General features: G+C 33.4%; 1 pseudogene; it reads left to right on the forward strand.

Moving 5' to 3' along the window:
* Positions 1-9,172: 9,172 nt before the first annotated feature.
* LOC110707321 lies at positions 9,173-11,174 on the forward strand (annotated as a pseudogene).
* The last annotated feature ends 3,786 nt before the right edge of the window (positions 11,175-14,960 follow it).

The following is a 14,960-nucleotide window of genomic DNA, read 5'->3' on the forward strand; positions in this document are numbered from 1 at the left end:
ACCTTACATTTATTTCTCATTTGATAAGTTGCCAAACTAACCAAATAGGGATATTAAGTTCAAGTAGCTAAATATTATCGTTTCACTATCGAAGCTTTTCTCATTCTGATTGCTCACTTAGATTATTGTAGCAGATTACTGTCGTTAGCTATGGCTTGACAGAATTCTTATGTGCCGACAATAAAAATGTTCAATTCAATGTAGCTTAGTTAGAGTTAAATTGTGTAGTAGATTCATGTCACAGGATTAATTTCAATTTTTTATATATAATTAATCAGCAATACAAAACCATCACTGAACTCAAAATTATACAAATAAAATTATCAAAGAGTGTTCGCCAAACATCACTTAACTCAAAATCATGCTTCAAACACAGAATAATTAAAGGCTAAATTTTCACGATTGAATTAAAAATTAGCATATATTAAACATAACAATGTAAATAAATTATCTCTAAGATCTATAATATTCATCAATCAAACCCATATCAACGAAATAGCAAATGAAATTATGAAAACTAGAAGGCAGAAACGAAATACAGAAAATAGCATATGAATTGGCAGAAACGAAAGGCAGAAAATAGCATAGCATATGAAAATAGCATACGAAATACAAAAAAAATCCCCAAATTGAGAACTTGAGAAGTAAATTAGATAATTATATCCAAACTTCAGCAATTTACAAAACATTGGCAATTCGTAAATCGTAATGTATATTAGCAATTGAATTTAGCATATGAATTTCAATTTTCAAGTATTCAATGATTTAGCAAAAAAAATCCCCAAATTGAGAAGTAAATTACATTTGCAAAAAAAAAAAAATCCCCAAATTCACTTACCCCTACATACACCGATACACCATACACGGCTGTGAGGCTGGGTCTGGGTGAGTGGCTGGTGCGCTGCCGGCCTGCCGCTGCCGCCGTGTTCTGCTGACTCTGCTGCCGTGCTGCGCCGGGAAGAGAAGGAGGAAGAACGGGAAGAGATTAAGAGAAGGAGGATTGGAGGAAGAAGTTAGGGTTTTGCAATTTGGGGGAATGAGGAAGAGGAAAGCGAACTCTGGAAGCAGGAAAGCTCAGTGCTCAGGAAACAAAATTAAAAAAAAAAAAGTGTGAGTTATGGGTTTTGAACCCACAAACTCTTGTGTGATGGGAGGTAAAAATAACCACTGGGCTACAACTTTACTTGTTGCCATATAATACACAAATATTCTATTTAAACCTATTTTGATTTTTTTTTTTTTTTAAAAAAAAAAAATTTTAAATTTTTTTCAAAAAATCAGTGGGTTCAATGAACCCACTTGAACCCACCCTAGTTCCGCCCCTGAGTTTCACTGCACTCTTGGCCTTCCATTTTCAGTGAATTTTTTTTGTTGACTTTGGTGGTGGTTGGACTCATAGACTTGAAGAGTTAATGGTTATCCTATTTGTTGTAAACTTGCAGTGCGCACAAAGAAAATTCGTTGCCATTGGCGACCCAGCCTCAATTATTATGACTTTATCGAGTCCAAACATTAAAATTTCCTCGTTTCATATTATTTGCAACGATTAAACATCTTTTACTCGCACATGTGAAATCGTTTCAAATAATATGAAATAGAGGTAGTATTTTTTTATGTGAATTTAATTTTTTTCTTAAACTGTATTGGTATGATTATTTATCATTACATATTTTTAAGAGGATGGGTTGAATGAAATACTTTCTAGTTCAACAAATATTGTAACAATTACCATTTTAAAAAGTTTTACAAATACTACAATATTTTCCTATTTGTATTGTTTTCTCTCTTCTCTCATCACATGGATCCCTATTTTTATTCCTCTCTATCTCTCTTTTCTTAAAATTTGTGTCTAATCTACATCTTATAATATTTGAGGAACAAAGGAAGTAAATATTACTCTGCTATGAAAGTAGGTTGTCAGAGAATTAAAGAATAAAAGTAGAAATAGGGTTTTATTTTTATTTTTTTTAAATGCAAATGTGGGAAAACATAAAAACTAGATATAGTGGTCGGATAATAGATTATTACTCCCTCCTTTCCTAAATAATTGACATGTTTGACTTTTTTTTTACTATTCATATGCTCCCTTTGTTCCTAAATTATTGACATATTTGACTTTTTGTTCACTATTCATATACCAACTTTGACCAATGTTATTTTTATTATTATTATTTTTTACAATGAGAACTTCAGAAATAAAGAACAAATTACAACCTAAGAGAGCTACAAAAAGAAATTAAAAACAACCAAACACACCTAGCTAAACACACAAACATCAAAAGAAAAACTTTGTAGACTGTGACTGAGCCGATACACCCAAACAAACCCACAAACGGGGTATGCCATTTACCAGAACATGAAACCCGAAGTGTAGAAATAAACCAGAGAAGCCTTTCAACATAACAAATACCACGAAGCCAGGACACCAAAAGGATTCTTACCAAAACCCTGTCTTGGACCAAGAGTTGCCAACTAAACCAAACCCAACGAGACGGACAAAGAGTGCAAGATGATACTAATGAAGGGAACCGAAACTTGCATAGACACCTAAGCAAAATTGCAGAGGAAGTTGTGTGGACACACAACACCCAAAAGTTGAAAGCACCCTGTTGCCGAAAACAAAACCCGTGACACAACTCCACTCCTAGGGTTCGAAAAGCATAACTGCCTCCTAAGAGCCCGGGAGCCAAACCATGAGAGTCGAATGTTTCAACGACTCTGCCATGAGAAACCTTGCACCACAAAATGCAGGTTCCTTTACTGTAATTCTACAGATTGAGAATACAGGAAAATGGAGGATTTTGCTTATCCCAAACATTAAAGATGGGGAGCCTCCTTCAAGATAGAAATTAACGGTGATGACTGACTTTGTCATCACTAACATTAACACTAACAATAAGATAAGTATAACTGAATGGATACCCAAATCATCCCACAACCAAAAAGCAACAGGACAAGCAAACAAAACACTCCCCTCATAACCACGTACTCCCCACAAACTTTGAATGCGGGGAAAAGCTTGCACAAATGATGCAACCCTCTGGAACACAACACAGAGGAAGCCACCTAAACTACCAATAGAGGGATCCTCATATCCAAAGTGAAAACTCCCCCTAACACAGTCCCATCCCGAAAAGGGAACCAAAAGAACCACCAACCTGACATCCCAGGTACCAGCGTACCGTACAACCCCTAAATTCAAGGGGAAACCCGACCAACCAGACTGCGAAAACAACGACACTTCGAAATCCTCCAAACATAGAACTATCCCTTTAAACTCCAACTCATAAACAAACAGAGTAAGAGTATTATTAAAAGCTAGAAACATGAACAACAACACAAACAACAACACAAGAAAAATAAGTAATAATAACATAATTAAACCTAGACAAATGAAGAATAGTAGCTAAACAACCAGAGCAAAGAAGAGTTATAAAACTCACAAGCAACACGTGAGTCCTTGAAGAGCAAAAAACACCCAAAAAAACGATCTCATCGACAAAACTGAACACCCCAACTAGTCGTCAAGACCAACGCAAGAAGACCACCCCCTTAATCAAACCTTGGATTAAGGGAAAAACCCTAGTATTAACTTCACCTTTACCGTCGGGAAACAATTAACGGATTTCCTTTCGACGGCGGCGTTAAGAATAGCCTTGGCTCCTTGTTTCGTTGGATAAATGAATACTGACACTTAACGACCCACCAAACTAGAAGACTACCGATGGATCTGAAGACAAACAAACAACACTTCTCCTTCCCTTGACTTCTTTACCCTGCAAAAGCTAAAAAAAAGAAAGGCAAACTAACGGAAAACTAGAGTATTAGGCTCGCCGGCGATGGCAAGGAGGGGAGCGTCGATCGCCAGCGAGCTGTGGGTGAGAAAGGGGGAAGCGGTGGGAGGCGGTGGGGGATAAGGATGGAGCTTTCTTTTTTTAGAGAGAGAAAGTATCTTTTAGGTAAATGGAATATTGAAAAGGTTTTTTTACCATTGACCATCGTTATTTAATAACATATAAATAACAAATTTTAACATATTTTTAACTAGGTGTTAATATAAATATTCATAATAGCAATATTTTTTTTAATAATTTACTAATATTCAATCATATGTACACAAGGTTAAACTTTTTATCAGATTTATGAGAACAGAACGAAGAAGAGGAAGAAGAACTAGAGAGAGAAAGTAGGTAGAATTTAAGCAATTTTATTAATGTGTGTATTAAATGTTTACATAAGCTAGAATAGCTTATATACATTATTCTTATAGTAAACAAATATAAAAGATTTTGTTATGATGAGCCGGCAACTATAACAAACTGTTATAACAAACCCAACAATATGTTATTCTTCTTGTCTGACGTGGCCTATGTATGAGCTTGCAGAATCAGTGAGCTTCACACCCCTCAACCCCGCAAGCTGGAAGCTGGAAGCATTCCAAGCTTGGACAAAAGAACATTAAGCTGTGCTGAAGGCAGCACTTTTGTAAACAAATCTGCTAGTTGTGCTTGAGTAGGTAAATAGCTTAGGGGAATCAAGCCTTCCATCACTTTATCACTTGTAAAATGGCAGTCAATCTCTATATGCTTTGTTTTGTCATGAAAGACACGATTCTTGGCTATATAGATTGTTGACGATTATCACAATTCAAGGTTACTGGTCTGAGATTTTTCAAGAAGTCTTACTAACCATGTAATCTTTGAGGCTGTATTGGACATAGCCCTGTACTCAGCTTCAAAAGCTAGAGCTTTTTAAAACTGTAGACTGTTTCTTAGACTTCCAAGAGATAGGAGAGTTACCATGAAGATATAAGTACCCTGTAATTGACCTCCTAGAATCAACACATGTACCCCTGTCAAAGTCAAAAAATGCCTAAAGTTTTAGTTCATCTAAAGTTCTGAGTAAAATTCTAGGTCCTTCTGTACCAGCAACATACTTTAATGTGTGATGTAGAGCAGCAAGATGAGAAGTTCTAGGCTCACTTAAGAACTGACTTAAGGCTTGAACTGTATATGACAGATCAGGTCTTGTGTTAGTAAAAAAATTGAGCTTTCCTACTAAGCACCTATAGACTGTAGGATCAGAAATAACATCTCCTTCTGTAGCAGACAACTTCAAATAAATAGGAAGAGGAGTAACTGCATGTTTTGACAAATCCATACCAGAATCTTTCAGTAACTCACTTGTAAACTTTTTCTGAGTCATGACAAACCCAAGATCTGTTCTGGAAATCTCTATGCCAAGAAAGTAGTTAACCTCTCCAAGATCCTTGATACTAAAAGTTGAATGTAGATGCCTTTTTAGCTCTAGGATACTGTCTGTATTGCTTCCAGTTACCAAAATATCATCAACATAGACTATGACTGTAGTCATCTGACCCTGGCTATGCCTAATAAAGAGTGAATAGTCATTTTTAGACTGTTCAAATTAAAGCTAAGATACACCAATTCATGGACCAACTTAGAAAACCATAGCCTTGAAGCTTGCTTGAGATATAGAGTCGTCTTAAGCTTACAGACTTGATTAGGAGCACACTGTAAACCTTCTAGGATTTTCATATATACTTCTTCAAATAAATCTTCGTGCAAAAAAGCCTTGTTCACATCTAGCTGGTAGACTTTCCAATCTTTTTAAGCAGCAAGAGCAAGCAAACACCTTATAGTTGACATTTTGACAATTGAAGAGAACGTTTCCAAGTAGTATATACCATACTTCTGTGTGAACCCTTTAAATACTAGTCTAGCTTTGTACCTCTCAATACTCCCATATGCATTCCTTTTCAGCTTGAACACCCACTTGCTACCTATAGCTTTCTTACCATGCAACAAAGTGACAATTTCCCAAGTATTGTTATCAGCAAGAGCCTGCAACTCTTTTTGCATAGCTTTAACCCACTTAGGTAACTTAGCAACTTCTTTATAAGTAGTAGGTTCCACCACCTCAACATGTTAAGCAATCATACCTTTATGAATAGAAGAAAGGTCCTTTTAGAACACAAGGTTACACTAGTGAGAAGTGGTGTGAGTATTTGTAGTAGACAAATTACACACATGCTTGTCCATCCAGGAGGGTGGTTTAACTGATTTGGAAGATCTTCTAAGAGAAGAAGATTGAGACTGTTTATTGGTTATGGGAACATGATTGGTCAAAACAGAAATAAGATTAGTTATTAGAACATCAGAAGAAGTAGAATCAGAACTATTAGTTTCCTACGAGAAATTGAATACATCAGGAATGGTATTGTGTATGACTTCGTCAAGAAGAGTATTATATGGAAGAAAAATAGGAAAGAGTGAATTTCCTGGAAGAGGAATCAGAAGGGTGAAGATGAAAAGGAAAATGCTTTTCATGAAAAACAACATCCTTAGACACATGAATGTATTTAGACTTCAAATTCATTACTTTATAGCCTTTTTGAGTAGATGAGTAACCCAAGAGAATATGAGTTTCTGCTCTAAGATCAAATTTATTTCTCCCTTGTTTCAATGTTGAAACATAACACAAGCAACCAAAGACTCTTAAATGTGATATGTCTGGAGCTTTATTATGAACCTTTTCATAAGGTGAAACAACAGATATTTTAAAGGAGTTCTATTAATGATGTAGGCTCCACACATTACACACTCACCCCAAAACTTAGCTGGCACATTAGATTAAAAATACAGTGCTCTAGCTGTCTCCAAAAGATATTTATGTTTTCTTTCAACCACTCCATTTTGTTGGGGTGTATCAACACAATTAGTTTGATGTATAATGCCCTTTCTAAGATAGAATTTCTTAGCTTCACCCTCACACAATTCTAAAGCATTTTCAGATCTGATGCACTCAACAGTCATCTTATATTGATTCTCAACAAAAGAAATGAAGGATTCCAGAATAGAAATAGTCTCATATTTATATTTCATCAAATGATTCCAAGTACATCTAGAGAAATCATCAACAATAGTCGGAAAAATTGAACAATTGTTATGAGTTACAACTCTATGTGGACCCCATAGGTCAATATGTAAAAGCTGAAAAGGTCTTGAAGACTTAATTGAACTATTAGGAAAAGAAAGTCTATGCTGCCTAGCAGCAGGACACACTTGACAGATAGTGTTTATTGATTGCTTAGGACTAATCATGCATGGAATCAATTAGTCTAAGCTGAGAAAAGGGTAAATGGCCTAGTCTAAGATGAAGAAGCTTGGCCTTATTATCTGCATCTTCTTGATGACTTGTAGAAGCAATTATGGCAATCTGCTGATTATTTTCCTGTTGATCATCTAAAGAGAAGGGAACAAGTGACATCTTAATTAACTGCTGAGGTTAGTTGGTGTGCAATATACACCTTTCTTCAAGCTACCAAGATGCATTCTCATTGAACGATCCTGAACAAAACACTTATCAGGAGTGAAAATCACCTCACAATCCAAATCTGAACACAATTCTGGAATTGAAACCAGATTAAACTTAAAACCAGGCACATATAGGACATTTTTAAGAGTTATTCCCTTTAGCATAAGTCCCTATGTGAGTTACTTCTACCTCACTTCCATTTGGGATAGTAATGCTATGTTCACCAGCAGTTACATTATCAAAACTAGTAAAGTATTTGAGATCGTAACACAGTACATATAATATGTAGCTCCACTATCTAGGATACAATCTGAATTAAAAGATGAGAATAAGAAGAGTTTACCTGCCAATAATGTTGCACTCTCTTCTTTTGAATTCTCATTTGCTTTATGAGCATTATGATCATTCTGACCTTCCACACGAACTAGGAATATTAATTAACACCCTAAACATAATACCAGGAATCAAAATCAACATCCTAACATGATTTCTATATCAAAATAAAGAATAATTAAGTAATCAAATTACTTACTTTGATGCCTCGTATCTCTTTCTATCAAAATAATACACACGTTAGTAACTTCAAGAAAGATTAAATCAAAAAAATCAAATAAGAATTGAAATATAGATTTGGGACCAAACCCTCAAAATTATCAGCCTTCCACGTCGAGGTTGAAGGCAACTTCGAGATTGGCTAGAAGTATTCAAAGCTCGTGATCAGAAGTATGGTGTTTGCTTAGAGAAAAGTATCAAGGATGTGTTAGGACGTGTTTAGGCAAAGGCTAAGAAAAGAATCGAAAGAGAGAGAGAGAGAGAAAGTATTAGAGAGGGGGTTTGATGATGATTATTGGTGATTGAAAACAGGGTGATACGACCTCTATTTATAAGGAAAAAAGAGAGTCGAAGGATAAAAAAGAGTCAGAAATAAAATTATGGTAAAACATATTCCATTGCGGCGCGACAACCTTGTCGCGGCTCGATTGTGCTGTCGCTCGGCGATGGTTTTGGAAAGATTGAATTCGTACGGAATTCGATTCCCAATCGGATTGGGTTAACCAAATTTTTGTACGTATTCTATTTTGACCGGGATCAGGATCATTGAAAAACAGATGTTTTATCTGATGTAAAATTCTTAAATCTCTATCTTTTTGAAAACAGGATAAATTAGAACATTCTACAGGATTCTAGAAGCTCATAATAAATCCTAATGAACTTAGGACTGAAAACAACCTTCTAGAAAATTCTAGAAACTTGTAATAAATCCTAGTTGGTTTAGAAATGGGATTAAGGTAAATGGACCCTCCACATGGTCATTGGGTCGCAGGTAAGGCTTGGTTCGGGCTCGGTTTAGTATTTTGGCCATAACTTCTTCGTTATAAGTCGGATTTGGGCTTATAATATATCGTTGAAAAACTCTTTTCAAACCCCATCCAACTAAGCAATAATTGGACCAGGATTATGGGCCAAAATAGATTGGACTGGACGTTTAATAAAGATGATACGAAATGAATGATTTTCAAAGACACGAAATAAATGTTTTGGCTAAAAACATTTTAGGAAAGGTTAGAAATGGTTAAGGGTAAAGGAAATTCACGAGACTCTTCAACCCTTCACCTAACTCGATAATCAAAGACGTAAAAGGTACTCATCACTTGATTTGGTTTTTGGGGAGCCACAATCAGATGTCTACAGGTATGTAAGGCTTATCCTTTTCATCATCGTCATCTTCTTCTTTTTTAAATGTCTTGAATTGAGCAGCAGCAATTTGTATTATTAAAAGAGAAACCACAACCTTATTTTTAAGCCTACATAGATTGCATATATATTTGTAAATAATAAGTTCATTCCAACGCAAATTTGTAAAAAAGTTGTAAAAGAGCCGCATTTATGTAAATAATTCTTGTTTTTTTTTGTTTTTTTGAATATTAAAATGAGCTCTTAAGTCTTGACCTTATAGTTAAATTGTGAGAGTACGTGGATGATAAATCACATATTTAAATCCCTCTACCTTCATTTTAAAATTGTAAAAGTGGTTGTATGCAATCCACACAAATAGAGTAAAAACAATACAAAAGAGCGAGCTAGATTCGTATGCAAGTTGACAAGTTTGTTGTCATAGATCTAGATCTGGCCTATAAATATTCATTAATTTAAACTTCATATTCTGGGCCGATATTGTCATAGATTGCCTTAATGATAATTATTTAAGCAGTTATTGAATGACACAAGTATTGTGACCATAGGAAACAAACATAAAGCCAAAACTCCTTCAATCGTAAACATCTAAACATTATCTTCCAAAAATCAACCACCAAAACAACTCCACGAAAAAAAAAAAAAAAATGGCCCTCCAAAATAGAAACCTTGAACACTCAACAAAAGTTGTAGTGGTGATGGTACCACTACCAGCTCAAGGTCATCTAAACCAACTCCTCCACCTCTCACATCTCATCACCACCTCTGGGATCCCGGTCCATTATGCCGGTTCTACCTCCCACAATCGTCAAGTGAAGCTCCGACTCCATGGGTGGGACTCAAAAACCTTAACAAAGATTCATTTCAATGACTTCGAACTCCCTCCTTACAACTCACCTCCTCCAAACATCGACCACTCTAACCCATTCCCACAACACTTGCAACCTCTTTTCGAGGCTACGATGCATCTTCGACAACCCATGTTTCACCTTATGGAACAACTCTCCATGAAGTATGATCGAGTAGTCATCATTCATGACAATAGTATGGCTTAAGTAGTCCAAGATGTTAAGCTCATTCCGAATGGTGAAGCGTATAACTTTATTCCTATATGTGCTTTTACCTATTTCACTAGCGTATGGGAAAGCATACCCGAGGAAGAGAAACCGTTTCAGGTAGAAACAAATGATATTCTAGAATGTATGCCTTCTAAAGAGGGATGCATTTCAAAAGAGATGCTAGAATTTCTGGCGAATATCTCAAAATGTTTAGGGTTCGAATCAGGGTGGTTGTACAACACCTCGAGAGTGATTGACGGAAAATATGTCGAATTGTTGGAGAAGCTATCTTTAGCAATGGGAAACAATGTAAAGCATTATGCCTTAGGGCCGTTTAATCCTGTTGTAGTGAAAAGCGAATGTGGCAAAAACAGAAATGATTGCCTAAAATGGCTAGACGAACAAGTGGATGGTTCAGTGATATACGTGTCTTTTGGGTCGACAACATCATTGACAGATGATCAGAACGAAGAGTTGGCAAGCGGGTTGGAAAGATGCGGGGAGAAGTTTATTTGGGTGCTCAGAAGAGCGGATCCAAACGATGTTTTTGCAGAAGCTAATAGAGTGAAAAGGCCGCAACTTCCTGCAGGTTATGAAGAAAGAATAAAGGATAGAGGAATAGTAGTGAAAGATTGGGCGCCGCAGCTAGAAATCTTGGCTCATCCATCAGTTGGCGGGTTCATGAGTCATTGTGGATGGAATTCGTGTATGGAAAGTATAAGTATGGGTGTGCCGATTCTGGCCTGGCCTATGCATTCCGATCAACCAAGGAACTCATTTTTGGTGAGCAATGTACTAAGAATTGGTGTATTATTGAGAGATTGGGAATGCCGCGGTGAGATTGTAAAGTCGAGTGGGATAAAGAATGCAGTAAAAACATTGATGGCTTCAGATAAAGGAATTGAGATGAGAAAAAGGGCTAAAGAATTAGGCAAAGCGGTTAGAGCATCAGTGGTTGAACATGGTGTTTCTTATTTAGAGAGGGATGCTTTCATTGCCCATATTTCTAGATAATGCTATATCTTCTATCAACCTTGTTTGAATCGTTGTAGTCTATACTTTACTTGGGGTCATTTAATTTGATTCTTTTAGTATGATTAAATTTCCAGAACTGTATAATCCACCAAATTTTGGTTAGTAATACAAGTTGGCCATGAATGCTTCTGTTAGTTCAATTCCATTTAATTAGTTGATAAATTAAATAATTTGGATTGATTCCATGTATTCTTAGTTTAGGTTATGTTCGTTCATGTCAGACTAATCTCAATTAATCAGTTTAAGTGTTAAAATCAAATGTTGTCACTTTTATTCTTGGGTTGGTTTGCTCCAAATCTAACCCATTTCATTCGAAATTACAATCTAGTTAGTTTATTTTGAGTATAGTATGGATTTGATTTAATTTGAGTATAGTACCTTTTAATCTTTTATGGTGCATCACTATGTAGAATCCCATCAAGTTTCCCCTTCTAGTGCTTGTTATGTTAGTACTCCATTCCAGAAAAACTGTCCTAGTGACAAATTTACAAAACAGATTAGACAAATTTTATATATCAAATTTTTAAAAACGATTTTTTTAAAAAAATAAATAAATTATAGTACAAAGTAATGAAAACATTAATTAAAAAAAAGAGGGAGCCCAGGTTAATATTTGAGATTAACATTCCAGTTTATCTCCCCTCACAACTTTATGTCTTGATTTATATGTCACTTTTATTATTTAAAAAATAAAAGAAAAACAATATATTGTGAGAGGAGATATATTTACAAATTTGTCTCAGAGATCAACTTGAATTTTCCCATAAGAAAAAACCTAAAATCAACACTGAAGCATACGATATATGTCATATAATGAATCAAAATTTGTCAAACTTATTTATATCATGATAATTTTGAAAACTGACAACTAGAAAAGTGGAAACACCTTTTTCTTTTTCATTTTTTAGTAGAAAAAAAAAACTACTAAAAAGTTAAACAAGTCCTAAGTTTACAAGATGGAGCGATTTCCGCAAATAATGCTAAAACGTAAACTAATTTCTTATATGCGTCGATTTAAAAATTGATTTTATGCATAACGTCCACGTAGGCATGGTTTCTAGCTTTGTTTTTTTAATAATGGTAATGTCGGTTTTAGTTATAATAGAACCTGTAATTATTACGAAATTTACAATATAGAAAATTAAAACTAAATATACAAAGAACAATTACAAACTAAAATAGGACGAGAGTATATTATACTTTCTCCTTAGGATAATATTAATGAACCCTTTCATGTACATGCTGTTTGGAAAACCTATGCTAATTTACCCCTAGGATTCTTTTACTCCGTTGTGTGAGAACGATGAAGGATAAAAACTAATAATTAACTTTGCCAATTAAACGATTATGTAGAGATTGATATGACATACGAAGTACATTTATTTATTAATCTTAAAATTACTGTTATTCAATTCTATCCAAAAATAATTATAATTAATTAAAACAAAATTATCATAATAATTTAATTGGTAAAGTTAATTGTGTGTGTGCCACGTGCTAATGTCCTATTCACTTTACTTTATTTTTATTGAACTGAAATTATTTTTACTGAATTTATATTATTTTTGCTAAATTTAAATTAATTTTACTAAAACTAAAATTATTTCTGCTAAATTGAAATAATTTTTACTGATTGTCTACTATATTTTTTCTCTAAAATTACTAATTTTTATTGAACTGAAATTATTTTTACTGAATATTATTTTTGTAAGGTGAAGTGAACATGGTCTAAGTCTTTGTTAATTATATACTAGCATAAGGCCCGTGTCATGCACGGTAAATCTAATAATTTTATAAAAAATTAATTATATTTAATAAATAAAATTTGATATAACATACATGTCAAATATATTGAAGTTATATTGTCATAATCTATATCAATAGGAAAATCAAAAAAAAATTAAACAAAAATGGATTTTTTGTATATACTTAGTTTAAAAGAGAATCCTTAGTTTCACCTACTCGTATATACTTCAACTTATTTTGTATACGAGTAGTAGTGAATAGACACCCTGCATTCAGATCTAGCCTACAATTGACAGTTGCATGTATACAAATGAAACTTCTTCTAGTTTAGAGCAAAATTTTGGCATGATCTTGTTAGGAATTTGCCTAACTGATAAGTAACATTGCAAATGACGTATTCAGTGAGGTCATTAGGCAAACATAAAGACAAACACTTGTGTTTGTTAAATAATAAAGTACAACATGTAAAAACATCCCAAAACCAACCTCCAAAACTTCACCATCAAAAAAATGAAAACCAAAACAAAAAATTTTAAAATAGGCGAATGTACGTTAATTTATTGTAATACGGGTTAAAATTATCTTTTTAAAAATATTTAAAGTACTCTTTATACTACAAAACTTACTACTTTTCTAATAATAAATTTTATTTTACAAAAAACTTATAATGTATTATGTATTAGACTAATCATATTAGCCTTTATAATATGTAATCATGAATCTATAAGAAATTACACATTAAAATAGAATTCAAACCAACGATAAATCAAAAGTTACCCTTTAAGAGGTTAAAATTACCATAAAAATAATTAAAGTTACCCTCAAACTGACCGTCTTACAATAAAATTGACGTATACCCGCCTTACACAAGATTTATTGAAACCAAAATGACAATGAATAACACTCTTAGGAGTTAGGAGACGTTTAGTACAAACATTGTACACAGAATTGAAAAAAAAAAAAAAAAAAAAATAGGAGAGGGGATAGAAATTATTGAACCTTCATCTTTTGTCTTTTAATTTGTATGATTTAATCATAAAAAAAAAAATCACTTTAACAAAAATTAACACTCTGTTTCTGAAGAGGGTATGAATAAATTTTTTCTTAATTAGGTTTTAGATAACAAATAGGTAAAAATCTTTACTCTTAAATAATGGTAATTGTTAAGGATAATGACTAGGCCCTATTCACTTTCCCTTAAGAAAATAATATTCAGTATAAATAATTTCAACTCAGTAAAAATAAGTTCAGTTCAATATAAATAATTTCATTTCAGTAAAATTAATTTCAGATCAGTACAATTAATTTCAGTTCAGTTTAATTCAGTAACTTTAAATAAGAAATATAATAGAAAATCAATAAAAATAATTTTAGTTCATCGAAAATAATTTTAGTTCAGTAAAAAAATATTTTAATTCAGCAAAAATAATTTCAATGCAACCAAAATAAGTTGAAGTGATCAGGGCCTACATTAAATCTGTTTTCAATTATTAAAAAAAAAATAAACTAAAATAAATAAATAAATAAATAAATAAAAAACCTTACCTATAATACTCTTTAAGGGTGGAGTCAAGAGGCAAGTAGTACTCTTTATTACCGCTTTTGTGATTTGGTAATGTTCCGTATTAGATATTGAACTATATCCTTCATCTAGATGTTCTGGTTCTTCAACCCTTAAGCCATCCTAAATGATGGATAAAGTTTATCTCAGAAGAAGGAAAAATTATTAAACCTAACCTATACTTCTTCCGTTCTAGTAATATAACAATTAGATTTTTGCATTATTCATCATACTTGTTTGACCACAAATTATGATTTATGCGTAAAGTAAAATATAGTCATGTGGGGTATTGTTAGATTCGTCTCGTAAAATACTTTCACAATATCAACTATTTATAATTTTTATATTTATATAATTATAGATATTTAACATATTAAGTATGATTTGAGATGCATAATTTCATCCTTATTGCATTATTTGTGGAACAGAGAAAGTATAAAGCAACAAAATTAAGGTTTTTCATAGTAGAATCCGATAAAAGCCCCTTTTAAATTCTCTCAAATCACGTAGGGTTAAAAGGAAATAAA

This window comes from Chenopodium quinoa, unplaced genomic scaffold (genome assembly GCF_001683475.1).
Source record: "Chenopodium quinoa cultivar QQ74 unplaced genomic scaffold, ASM168347v1, whole genome shotgun sequence".
NCBI classification, from domain to species: Eukaryota; Viridiplantae; Streptophyta; class Magnoliopsida; order Caryophyllales; family Amaranthaceae; genus Chenopodium; species Chenopodium quinoa.